The 12836-nt window shown below is 39.6% G+C and overlaps 1 protein-coding gene across 1 annotated transcript in view; it reads right to left on the bottom strand.

The window, feature by feature from the left end:
• Positions 1–5571, bottom strand: part of tafa3a (TAFA chemokine like family member 3a) — a 127191-nt gene extending 121620 nt beyond the window's left edge. The window contains exon 1 of the mRNA XM_075462220.1: positions 5165–5571. The gene's annotated coding sequence lies outside the window, so the exon portion shown is untranslated. The remainder of the gene's footprint in view (positions 1–5164) is intronic.
• Between the last annotated feature and the right edge of the window lie 7265 nt (positions 5572–12836).

Here is a 12836-nt window from a genome sequence, read left to right as displayed (position 1 = left end):
AACAGGCCTATTTTTAATCCTCGTAATTGTAATTTTCAACCCAAATTAACTGTCCAATGATTACAAACGCAAAGTGGAGCTTGACAACAGCAACACCACAAACTAAAAACTAAAAACATCAGGAGAAATTAAAAACAAAAACATACTGCTAAGGACCCCCAGGCCCCATAAGAAATGGAGAAGAAAATATGCCAAGAATAAATTAGTGCTCCTGTTTTCCCCAAGGAACCAATATTTAGAAATATGGCCCCTGAAAATCTGCAATTCCCAAACGTTTCTACTGAGCTGATGGTTAAGGACTTAAAGTATCTAGTTCTTTGCTGCTGTGTTGAAGAAGTAGTTGATGAAAAATCTGTTGGCTCAATATTGAGCGCAAAAGCTGCCAAATACTCAGGGAAAGGGAGCAAGGAGAGGATTGAAAAGAGAGTTAGTAGAACTGAAATCTACCACCTTGGAAAAGTGATTGTGAAGGCTCATCTCCAGTCAAACCTCACCATCCTTAGCACAGATTACACAGATTGTCAGCACTGGCTTTAAAATGCTTGTTTGCTTACATATGTTATCCACACACAGCAAGACCAAGTTGAATCAATTTCAGAACTTCAGATACAATCCATGGTGCACATATTGTTTTAGTTTAAGTGCAAATATTCAAAAATGAGCTGCATTACAACTTACCTCCAATATGTTTACTAATCAGACGTATAGTCCTTGTACAGGTATTACTTACGAATTCTCAAGTCCTGCAAGTCCTCAAGCAGAAAAAGAGACTGATTGCTTTATGTTCCAGAGTATCATTTGCTCATTGGGCACTTTAAACGGGTAAGTTTGCCAGCTTTAGCTAGCGGAGGCGTGCTCCATCATATGCAGCGAACAGCCTCTGTGTGGTACTTCTGGTGTACCACATAAAAAGTTTGTAGTGCACGTGAACAAAACGTTTTAACTAAAATTTTGAACAGCACTAAAATGGCTGCCTCAATACTTGGTGAACCACATAGTTGGTCAATTATGACATAAGTATAGAATAAAAAAACATGCTATTTGTACTGATGTACAGAAATTGCACCAATTTTAGATGACATGCAACACAGCTCTCAAAGACATGTACTTCTTTTTGTGTTTTCTTCTGGGGGTGGGACTGGCCTCCCTGTAACCACACTGCTGCTGGTTTCTGTGGAGGTGCAAACTTTGCCAGTCAACGAAAACATTGGCAACCAGAGCCTTTGAAGACTACAATAATATTACCAACAGGACATACAAATACAAACGTTATTCCACAGAAAATGCGTCAAGATTTTACAGTCAAAGGACTACACACTACGTCCTTTACCTCCCATCGCACTTGCAGTGATACGTTTTCATGCCGCAAGAGCTGACGCTTGCGAAGCAATGATGTTCGACAGTTGCCACTCTTGGCTAAGACAAAGATGGCACATTACTAAAAAGTAGGAGTTTGTGGGCGGCGTTATTCCTGAATGCTGAGACATTGCTGCTAATGGTTAGCATTAGGAGTTAAAACTACATGGTTATGTCACGTCCATCGGGTTTTCCCCATGTTTTTAGTTCTGTGTTTTATCATGCTCTCTGTTTTGTCATTTACCAATCACCCTGTTCAGTATTTAGTTTCCAGTTTTCCCTATTCAGTTTCATTCAGATTCAGAAATCCTTTCATACTCTGTTTGCACCTTCACACCTTGTCAAGTCAACCAAGCGAAGTAATTTCATGTTTTACCAAGCCATGTTCTTTGTTTTGTTTTGCCTTAGCCATGTTTTATTTTCCACAGTTTATTTTTGTCATCCGGCTCAGCCGCGCCTTTTGTTAACCTTGTTTTGAAAATAAACCAAGTTTGCTTTTCATCTCTGAAGTCTGCATCCGTGTCCTGCCACCCCTTTACTGACAGGTTAGTGATAGAACTAGTGTACATGGTTACAATTCATATGGTTGGGCATAGAAAACTACATATCATCACAAACTACCCAGTTTAATACTCAGTGGTCTGACTTCCCATCATGTAACACAGTGGTCCCCTGCAAAAAAAAAAATAAATACCTGACAAAACGCTGTCATTTCATGACTCCTAAGTATTGGATACGTGGACTAATCGTCCTATTTCACAGTTTCTGATGAGACTGGGCTGACACTGCATACTAAAGGTAGTCATGTCAACTTTTCAACAATAAAATGGCTCTTTTTTTGCAAGTTGGTACAGTTGTATACATTTCTTTGAATTCAAACTTTTTTTGATTGCCACTTTAAACAAAAGGTTGAATTAATTATTACAGAAATGGTGACATTAGCTGTGCATCAATAATTATTGCATGAGAGTAAGATGAACTTTCATGATGTCAGTATTCCAATCTTGTCCACTGAGCAGATGAGAAAAACAAAAACGTTAATGTGACATAATGATATCACAATACACACTTACACAGACAGTTTTAATGTAGTAGGACATACAAAAGCCTGAACACATATGCATGATGTGCCCACACACATCATTCACATAAACACTGCCGCACTCAAGCTGTATGCACATGCACACACACACACTGTCTCTTGTTCACACACACCTACAGCCAAACATGCACAGAACAAATCAACATGAATAAATGAGATATGGAGCTTTGCTTCACAGCCTAATCTCTTAGGAAAAAAAAGAACTAGCCGCATCGGCACGGATCAGCCCGGGAGAGTAGCCGGGACACTGCTGCTTCCCAGAAAACCAATTTGTTAGTTTATTGTCTTGGTGTTTAGTCTGTGGTTACAGTTCATTTCAGCCAGCCATTCTTGGGCATGCTCCTTTAAATGGCATCTATAAAACATGGGATGTGCCCTCTTCATGTCCTCCACCTCCTCTGTACATGACGGTGAAGCACACAAGCACCACAACGCTGTATTTTTTTTTTCTATGATAGGGCTTTGAATTTCCCCTTAAGGGCCCGATGGATTCACCCCAGTAGCTCAAGCTGGCGCATTTAGAGGTGAAACAAACAGCTCCCTAAACACATTAGCTTATGAATGCCACTGAGAAGTCAATCTTGAGGTGCAGAAATCAGCTGTTATCATGTAATTAAATGGCTGACTTTTTCATTGTTCTGCTGAACTAAATTTGCAGAGCTGGTGGTGAATACAGAGTTTCTGAAATGATGCAATAGCCAGGATTTTATGGTAAACTCGTGGTTTTGCTGTGCTACGGTTTCCGTGACAAGACACAGAAAATGTCACAAGTATATGAATTCTGCATAAGCAGACGTGCCTGGCATCCCCGCAATACAGGAAATGAAAAAAGTGCCATCTTAAAATGGAGACATTCGGAAAAACTGAAGTATAAAAAAGCAATCTTAAATGTACAATTACACAGAACCAAAGCACACTTTTATAAGGTGCAAAAACTAAAGTGCTGAATGGTTTTGTTTCATGCCTGCAAACACGGGCATTATATATGTCCTATTGATCTGACAGAGTGAGCAGCAAGCTGGTGGAGAACACAAACACCGCCTGGGGTGGCTCCTTAAGACTAGAAACAAGCCTCTTATCCATGATGTTCTGCTCTGCTCTCTTTTGGATATCACCTGGTGGCTCATGCATATCAAGGACTCCTTCCATGCCTCAGCCTTCCTCAGCTGCTGCCGTTTGTTGGAGCGCCTGCGTGATGGTTGCTTTTAAAAAAACAAACCACACTGCACGCCAATCTGTCTGACCTGTTCATGCTGGTTGTTCTTCTGAGCAGCATTCAAACGGCACAAAAGCAAACATTTTTGTTTCACCTTTTGCTGGAGGGTGTGTATGTCATAGTGCAGTATTGCAATGTCATGGAAGCACAACTTCTGTGGCTCCACAGTAAATTCCCACATTTCAACAACAAACTCTGCAGAACAAGCTTTTTTAAGTCTCCAGTGTTACTGACAAATACAGTGGACCTGTCACAGAGATCCCATCTCCAGTAATCCCAGGGTGGCCTTTGCTCTGCCTGTCAGCAATAGCAACCAATAACCCTCCACAATAAAACCCTCCAGAACAACAGTGGGCCGCAGGCAGCTTCAAGGGCTACTGACGGCGATCTATAAAACAATATAATGGGTTGCCTGTCAGTGAGTGTGAAAGGGAAGATCTGCGCCTCCTATGACTCTCTGAGGGGACTTCAATTAATCACAGCAGAATTGTATCACCGCGCAATAGGAGTGTGTAAGGTTATTACCATCCCCGGATTCAGCAGGATGAAATGCAATGATAGCACTAATTGAGGGGAAGAAAAAAAAAAACAGCTGACCGTGCAACACTTGTCAAGGGGATGAAGGGCAGATGTAAGAACATAGTGAACAAGGAAATAGACTGATGGAGACCAAAAAAAAAGGGGAGAAGAAGAGACTAATTGGAGAGTAGAGAGGGAGACATTATGAAGCATTGTGTGGAAACATAATCATAAATATCTAAAGTCTGTGTGCAAAGCAGCTGACGGCAAACACAAGAGCCAGTTTTCATGAGGGACTCCAAGTCCCAAAGCAGCTGTTTGTTGTTGGGGCTGTTTTTCTCTTGTGTTGGAGCCCAGGTGAAGTGTGCTTCGCCTGGGCTCCTGCTGTGATTTCAGATCTATATTTGACCAGGCAGTAGAGCTTTACTTTGGGGAGCCATGTTTAGTCGGGGGCTACCTCTCCATAGGTACAAAGGATGAAGACATGTAGATAAATTAGTGTCACGCGCTCTTATTGTAGGGTGGGGTTAAAAAAAAAAAAGAAACGCTTAAACTTTTTGTAATCAGATAGATAGATAGATTGATTGATATTGCACCCAACTTAATCAATTTATCAAATTTTAACCAATCTGAAGAGTTTCTCTTACTGCACAAATCCGATTTTTTTTCTGCATCCACACAATATGAAGTTGAACATTTGCCATCTTGCAGCTACATCTGTACACCACCTGAAGTCATTAGTTTCCAGTAGCTTTATTGGTGTCATGAGTTAATGACTATTTATCACAGTGGACTGAATCAATAATTTAAGAGATAAGCCTGCAAAAGTAAATCGTTTTGGATGCTTGGCTATATCACGAGTTGTTAGGGTTTAGAAATGCTTACTGTAAACTGAATATATATTCCATCTTTTTGCAGAATGTCAAAAGCCTATTAAGAGGTCAAAATACAGAACTGAATTGCCGTCTTACCTGTCGTTGTTGTGTCAGTTAATCCCGGGAAATGTCCATTTCATTTAAGCTCCATTGCCAACCACAAACACAAGAAATCTGTTCTTCAGGGAATTGCCATTTTCTTGCAGCTTCAAGACGCCCAGGACAACACATAATCTAAACACAGCGGTAAAACATCAGCACTCCAAGTCATATAAGTCTAAAATGCGGCTGCTGCGTACTTTGCAGGCAGTGGACTTTAAAGTCTATAAAAGTTGCTGGTCCTCCGACTCTGACTGACAACTTCCCATCCGCCAGAGCGCCGCGACAGCTGGACACCACGCCGGACGGCCGCACATAGTTTCTGGATTCAAGCGGGGTGTGTTTTTTTACAATCCTCCATCCACATACTGGGTACGGTGGTGCTTTGGCAACGGCTTCGTGCAGTTAGAGAAATGGATTTGAGGTGTCCTGCTTGAAAGCAGCCGGATTCTTCACGGGGAGTGTGTGTGCAGCACTGGTGTTTTAGCGCCACCCAGCGGTCATCCACGTGGCTGTGATCCGAGGCACAGCAGACTATTATCACAGCCGCCTTTCAGACATGATCACTGGGTGAGTGCTGTGCAACATTTAAGAAAAATGAAATAGAATAACAGCAGCAGGAAAGTAAGAACTGTGTGAAGCCTAAAAGGTCACTTCTGCCATTATTTGTGTCTTCTTTTTAGGTTCATTTGAAGATTCGATATCATTCATAATCTTTTTTTTAATCTCTAATGATCGACAATGACAAAGCAAAAAAGCCTTTTTATTTAAAATGTGACATGACTTCGGGCTTTGAGCCATTTTAGGTGGGTGCAACAAAGAAAAATAGACTTATACACTGTAGGAAAATGAATCAGGTGAGGAGGAGTCATGATCATTTGGGTATATTCAGAAAATTGTTTATGTATGTCTTTATATTTCATCCACTTTATCCAAAAAGGCAAATCCCTCCTCAGTATTTTAAAAGGCGACAATGCAACTACTTTCTATTTTCAACAAGTGCCCTCAATTTAAGCTATAAAAAACATCTAAATTTCTTTTTCCACTGAAAAGATATGAAGAACCTTATTAAATTTGACAGTGCTGCCTGTGCTTGGGACTTCCAAAGCTGTTAATGAATCACTGCTTCTTCAGTTTGAACCAAAACTGCAGCCATTTGAAGGCTCGGTCTTGTTTCAAATGATGCACATAAATGTTTATGTGAACCAACAGCCCTATGCTGTAGGGCTTTTCCACTGCGACCCACTTTCATAGCATATGGCAAAATACACCTCTGCACACACACGCCACCATCTTTGTATTGTCACAATGTGAATTACCCCTCCATCAGCATGAACTACTCAACCACTCAACATTTCTGTTACAGTGGTGGCCAGTAAAAAGATCCAAAGTTAAAGATGACACAACATAAAGATGTTTAATATTTTAAAGAAGATTACCTTTTTGTTTAGATCTCTTAAAGGCAAGGCATCTTTATTTATATAGCGTATTTCATGCAGGCAACTCAAAGTGTCAAAATGGCACAAAAGGAAATTAACCCAATGTAAAAGGTTTGGTCATGCTCAGATAGTAATGTACCCTTTGACAAGTGTCACACATTGTCAGTTCTTTGCAGTCATCTAAGATTTCATGTTTGGGAATTTTTATTTTTCATTCTTCTTGCCAATAGTTTCTAGTTCTGTGAGATTCTTGGACAATCATGCACTGCTCTTCTTAAATCCAAATGTAGAAAACTTTCCGCTTGGAGCTCTTTAGGTTGTCCTCTACAGATTTGAGAATTTAAGGTGTATTTCGGATATTTATTTAGTTGTCTAGGTCATTCTTTCCTCTGCCAATAAATTGTTTCCTCTGCTACTGACTGCGACACAAGCCCAATACATGATCGATCCACCAGCAAGCTTAACAATTGGGGATGTGTTGTTTCCATGAATCTCTACACCTTTTGTTTCTAATTGGAGTTAACTTTCATTTGATCAGTCAGCAAGGACTTGTTTCCAAAATACATCCAGATAGTTTAGATGTTAACTTGCAACTTCCTGCAGGTTTTTTGCAGTCAAACAGGGGTTTAGGATCCAATGAGCACTTCTCCCTAAATGTTCTCTTGGTCTTCCAGACCTCGACTTGGCCCCCACCATTTCTGTAAACTGCAATTTACTAATTATTTTCAAACTGAGAAAATGGCTGACTGAAAATGCCTCCTCTCCTTTATGTTTATCTTAACTTTGAGAGTGCTTGGTAACAACTTAGAAAAGCCCGTGGGTGCTGAGCTTTAAAATTTGTATCACTTTGTTTTGCCTAATAATGATTGTGACTAAACATTTAGCCTTGCAAGTGAAGACAGCTCAAATTTCTTAAGGTGCCCAAACGTTTATATATTACAGTCTTTATGTTTTCCCCCCATAAACTAGCTCAAAAGAAAGAATAACTCCTCCTTTTTAAAATCTTGAAAATAATGTTTCATCATTAACATTATGCCTTCTTAAGATTAGTTCATCTTCTTCTCACTTGACTGCTCACAGAAAGAGGCACTCTGACTTTTGAATGCCATTGTAACACATCTGTTAGTGTCTGACATTCTTCATCCACTCTCCTTGAGTCTACAAAGGCTTCCCCTCTCTATCTGCATCATCATCTTTCCATTTCTCAAGCAGTCTCTTTCGTCTGGCTCATCGAAACGCAGGGATGTGTGGAATAATCAATACCAACCTTTGAAACAGCCAGTAGAGATGGAAGGCAAGCATTTGGATTTGGATTGGATTGATTTGGGACCGCCTTTGGAGAGAGTGTTATCATCATAAAGCTAAAGCCATCAACCTCATAGAAAGTTCCATAAACACACACACAGAGAATCACACAAGCAGAATCAAAGGGCAGAGCACACCAATCCCTGCTGATCATGTACAAAAAAATGTCAGCTCATTATCATTGAGCAGGCTGAGCTATAAAATTCAAAGAAGATAAGTAGACCACTGCCAGGTCTCGCATCGCCTCGTAACTGAATAAAGAATAGAGAAGCTGTTATTTTGATTCGTTTATATTATATCCTTCCCAAAGTCATCAAGTTTCTTTCTTCCTTTCCGAGCGTCTCTCACGCATAATGAGAGAGCAGATGACCTCATTAATCTTTCGAGCATTGTATAGACCTATCCTGTCATCCCCCTGACGCTGTGGTTTGTGACACCGCTCTGCTCATTAAATCATATGACAGGATGAGGTCAGCAGTGTGGTAAGGTGTCTCAAGCTGTGCAAGAGCAGATAAAGCCAGCAGTGAAGGCTTCTGTTGGAGAACTCAACTGCAAATGTACTGAAGGTGGCAGCTGAGGTGACAGTTAGTGAGCATTTGGCATCAAAGTTGAATAAAAATCTCTGGTTTTGTCTCTTTGAGGTCACACCACACAGAGAAACACGACACTCACGGTGCCTGAGGCGTCATGTGATTTGGCACCTCTCAGAGGGAACCTTGCCGCCTCTTTTGGTCTTGTTAGTGTAGGTGGCGCCTTGCATAACAGTCATCATCCCATGCTTTCATCCTGTGATTACTCTCGTTTCACACAGGCAACACGAGGCTTCACAGCTCAACATTGATTGTGGTGGTTGGGTTTAAAATAACAGCAACCTAAAGGGAGAAGGGCGAGCACTTCGCCTGAACCCTCGCTTGCTTTCTCCACAGAAGTGTGTTTGAAGACAGTCAGACGTCTACTAGAAAATTGCAAGGGGAAAAATAGCAAGCATTATGGCCTCAGGAATGGAGCTCTCCATCAATAATGCAGAGGAAGCAGCAGTTAATGCCCCCTTTAATTCAACAGGTCTGCAGACATCGGCACAGTTATTCTTCCTCAGCGTCAGATGCTCGATGAGAGGCCGCTACATCAGGCTTTATGGCTTTGTGTGCGGTTGCACTGCCAGGTCTTTCCCTCGACCTCAATCCTGACTGCAGAGCCTTTAATGGTTTTCATCAGGGGCACCCGATAATGGAGTTTCCGACTTCACCAACACTCTCAGTCGAACCAGCGGAGGGCTGCATCTACAGAGAAAGAAATAATGCCCACATAAACTCAGAATATATGAGCTCAATTCAGTGTGAGCAGTGAAAGTGCACATCCGAAAAAAACAGCCGGTGTTATACAGCGAAAACAACCCTTTACAGAGGTCAAGTTTAACAAAAGTAATAAAATCTGCCATCAAGGAAAGAAGATTTCACTTATATAGATTATTTTCTTGTCCTGAAGTTTTGTTTTAACAAAAACAACTTCCATAGAAAGTCTTTAAAAGGCAGGAACATAAATAAATGGTACACAACATATTATATTTTTTTAGTGTTGCATTCAAAATACTGCTTTTAAGTAAAAGAATAGTACAATCAGTAGAGTAATGAATCAGTGAAAAGTACAGCGAATAAATCTGCAGAACAATCTTCCTTCTGTGATACATCGTGACCTTTCACAATATCAGAAAGTAAAATCTTTTGCTTCAGAGTTTTATTGTTGCAGCTGACTTATATTGTGTGTCAGGATGATTGAAATACTATTGAATCTTTGCATGAGTTGTGAATGTTCTTACAACATATGCCAAAACTGTACCTGATATTACTACTAATGTTTAGGATGATAAAGGTATCCCAGTGACATTCAACTTCTAGGAATATCTTAGGAAAACAGTTTGCAATTGAAATTCAGAGGATTTTGAATGTTATTATTGTGTCACCTGAGAACAAAGGAAGAATATCCTTAATGCACCGTACAGAAAACATTTTGAAGACGTTATTGAAGCTTGATATGACAGAACAGGGCTGTGAAATTGTTGTGTTGGAGTAAAAAAGTCCATATTTTACTCGAAAATATTGTGAGGAAAAAGTTTTAAATGGCTTAAACTGTAAACAATCCAATTTGGTTGTTAAATAAATGTAATGAAATGAAACAAGCAAGAAAATTGAATTAGTTTTATGGCTTGAACTTAAACTAAAACATTCATCCATTGCAGTTATAAGTTGAAGCTTTCTTTCTTTGATGTCGACCTGAGAGCAGCACCTCACAAGAGCAGTTTTTGTCTTCAGTTCTGAGTCAAAGCCGAAATCAGAGAAGAATAAAAACCGTGTATCTGACACATTGATGGTGTTAATCTGACTGCAATGCATTTGTTTTGAATTGCCACACAATGAAATATGAATCTCAGACTTTCCTTTGATCTTTTTCCTATCTGCATTAGTTATTAAACGTCTCCTCTCAACAGATATTTTTTTAAACTGCCTCCATTGTTTTCCCCATCGGTACCCTTTCATAAACCTATACGGGGAGCTCGACGAATTACAGAAACAAATTTTCCAATCATTTCAATGTTTCTCATGTGTTCAGAGTGGCCTGCCTCAGCGCCCTCTGTCAGAAAAGTAGAAGGGTCATTCATCAGGAAAGAGATTACATCTTCATCTACTGCTACAGTGTTGAGAGTACTTTATCTTGGGGAGAGGAAATAAAACCAATGGGGGGAAAAAAACACGCTTTGAGGCAAAGGAAATCATTTAATTTTCTTTTATCACTTGCCAGTATGTGATGTTCTAGACGGCTTGAAGCACAACTGCTGCAATTCCAAAAACAAGTTGCAGAAAGATGAAAAACAGAGAACTTGTTATCATACAGACACATGTTTCCAATTGAGACGTAAGAAGTCGAATAAACACACAATCTTAATGTTCAAAATTGCCAACAAACATAAAGAATGAACGATCCTTTATAAGGTTCTTCCGTACCATCAGAGACAGATTCTTTCAACTTCGCCTTTTCTTTTATACATCTTTGGCTCCATCTATTGGTGAGTGTAGATAAGTGCAAACATCTCACTGAACATGACATTTTCACTGCGGGGTCAGCTCTCTCCTGATATAGGTCTGAGGGTGAGCCACTGCTCTCCCAACAACTAAACAACAACTTTAACAAACGCCTCAGTCCAGTCTATTTCTACCCTGGTGACCTACCGTGGCGCCCTCTGAATCGGGGCCTGCTTTCGATTTCCACTTCTCAGCTCTGTCAGTTTTGGTTGGAACATTAGAATATTGATGATTCAGTTCATTAGTCATACCATCCTGTTGTAACTGATGGAGAACTAGTCAATGATGATGATGATTATTATCTTTATTACAGCTACAACTTTTTTTATTGTATCATTTAACAAATTGCCTCAGTATAAAATTACACTGTCACATTACACTTATAGACAAACACATCCAAAAAAAAAAAGAATAAATTCTGATCTATTACTATTTCACATCTCTTGTTAAGCAGTGGTTTGAAAGAATAACTTATAGTAGTGGTGGTCCATTGGCTAACCAGGCAATATCAAAGAATTGAGGTGTCCCATTATGTTTTATTGAGATGTGATGTCCTCTTAATGTGAGCAGTGAAGAAACTAACAAATTAGCAAACAAATTTCCCCGAAATCATCTGCATCATCTATTTCTTGCCAACAGTAGACACCAGGACATTACATTTCCTGATGATTCATTTAAAGATTTTTAATAACAACAAAAAAGTTGAATAGACTGCAACACATTGCAAGTAAAAATCCTTCAACACAAAATCCAGTTGTGTTGGCAAATGTTTTCACTTTAACCAAAGCTCAAACTTTAAACAGTAAATAGATAAAATGAAGTAAAATCTGCACATTCCTGTATGTACAACTTTCTCAGGAAATACTGAGTGCTCAGCAAAATGTGGTAACGTAGGATAAACAGAGTACTTTTTTTGTTTCAAGGGATTTGTTATCAGAAAACCATTAACAAAGATAACAGTGTGTCTCAGTGGGAACAAGAAGAAATGGGTCAAAGGATACATTGCTTAAGGAGAGTAAATTTTAGGAGCATACGCAGTCATCACTGAAGCATTACACTCGATCTTCAGTCATTCAGCAGCTGAAAGATGGACTGTGACCTCAAACATTTATGTAACACAGCCACAGGCCACTCCTCGTGCACCATTAGTGCTGCTTTTCTTTAAAAGTTGGATCCAGACAAGAACTCTTGTCTCAAGCCAAACTCCAGCGTGTTCTCTTCTAACCTCATAAAGTTGAGGTATTTTTAGTACCAGGAATATGGTGAAATACGATTGTTAGCAACACTTTCTCATTAAGGCACCATTTTACAGGTGACAGGGGTCTCTCCTTTTTCAAATTTGGTGTTTGTCTTACTCCAGGTTTACTCATACTTTTAGCATTTGATTAAGGCATTCCTTCAGTTAAATTAATCAATTGCAGCGTAACATTCGACTGTTGACCATAACCACGCCTGTTATTATGTCAGAAATTAGAAATGCCTATAAATGCTCGATAAATTCATCTTTTTATGGCAGCCAGTTTTATTGAATATCATTTAAAGAGATATACTATATAATTTCCATTATTGTAGCTTTCTATGACTCACAGATTGAAAAAAAAAAATCTTATGAATGCCATACTGCCTGTTAAGCTTGGTTTATTGTTGCTCTTATCACTTTACCGCTGGGCACCATCTCCTAAAAGTCTCACACACAGCAGGTGCTCTGTGAGCTTTGGAGTCATTTTGCACCAGATTTGTATCCTTGATTATAAGGGTTTCTAATGGCCACGGTCTACAACAGCTGGGACAGATGCAACATTAAGCCGAAAAAGTATGGAGAAGGCAACGCAATCACTTACAAGTGTT

This window comes from Odontesthes bonariensis, chromosome 3 (assembly GCF_027942865.1).
Source record: "Odontesthes bonariensis isolate fOdoBon6 chromosome 3, fOdoBon6.hap1, whole genome shotgun sequence".
Classification (NCBI taxonomy): domain Eukaryota; kingdom Metazoa; phylum Chordata; class Actinopteri; order Atheriniformes; family Atherinopsidae; genus Odontesthes; species Odontesthes bonariensis.
This window is presented reverse-complemented; position numbering and strand designations above follow the sequence as displayed.